We start from the raw sequence: 1,092 nt of genomic DNA on the forward strand, positions 1-1,092 counted from the left end.
TGTCCTGATTTCAGTGTGATAATGGGAGTTCGTTCTTCCTCCAGCTTCCTGTTTCTTTGCTGAAGATGTCTAGAAAAGGTCAACTTGAGCGAGAAAAGACCCAGTAACGTGTCACGCATGTCACTGCAGTTCATTCGAGTGTCCACACAAAACAGCGAGGGGGATGTGACGGTAAAACGGTAGACCCCAGCCTCTAAGATGGCCTTTTGGGGCTGATGTCATGCTGCCTCCCCTCTAGTACTGATGTCATGCTGCTTCCCCTCTTGTATTGATGCCATGCTGCCTTCCTCTCTGGTTCTGATGCCATGCTGCTTTCCCTCTGGTTCTGATGCGATGCTGCCTTCCCTCAGGTTCTGATGTCATGCTGCCTTCCCTCAGGTTCTGATGTCATGCTGCCTTCCCTCAGGTTCTGATGTCATGCTGCCTTCCCTCAGGTTCTGATGCCATGCTGCCTTCCCTCAGGTTCTGATGTCATGCTGCCTTCCCTCTGGTTCTGATGCCATGCTGAATTTCAGATATCTGCTTGCACCAAACCACGAGTAGGGAAACTTACACAAAGCCACACATGAAGGAATGTCCATTTTTTCTAGGGAAATGTCCACACGCACTTAGAGAAAGGCCCGCCTGGCGAAAAACAGAGGTAGGGATTAATCATACTGTCCAACCCCGCTGAAAGAACTTAGCAATTTCCCGCTAAAAAGGACTTAAAAATCGCTAAATGTAGAGTAACATTTTAACATTTGCCCCATTAATTCATATCTCAAAAACTGTAGATCTAGCGGGAAAATCGCTAGAAAGGCAATAATGCTTTTCAGTGGCATCCCGACCTAAGTATACCCCTTTCTTCAGGCCAGCAGGTAGGCGGTATTCGGCTGTTCTGCTCTCTTTCCGGCCCTCATTCGCCTAAAATGAGTCTCTGATTGCGGTGGGCAAGGTTCGGGGTAGAAGGTGAGCGAGTATTTGTATTCAAAACATTTTTTAGGTGTCTAAATGCCGATGTTCCATGAAGCGGATCAAATTCATAACGGCCTGAGAGAGGTGGGTTCTCTTTTACCCATAAGAATATCCCAGTTAGGCTCTATTTGCTCCACC

General features: G+C 47.5%; 1 protein-coding gene across 1 annotated transcript in view; it reads right to left on the reverse strand.

Moving 5' to 3' along the window:
• LOC119594154 (C-type lectin domain family 10 member A-like) overlaps positions 1-1,092 on the reverse strand; it is a 5,856-nt gene that overhangs the window by 1,161 nt on the left and 3,603 nt on the right. The window lies entirely within an intron of this gene.

The sequence above is a fragment of the Penaeus monodon genome, chromosome 33 (assembly GCF_015228065.2).
Source record: "Penaeus monodon isolate SGIC_2016 chromosome 33, NSTDA_Pmon_1, whole genome shotgun sequence".
NCBI lineage: Eukaryota > Metazoa > Arthropoda > Malacostraca > Decapoda > Penaeidae > Penaeus > Penaeus monodon.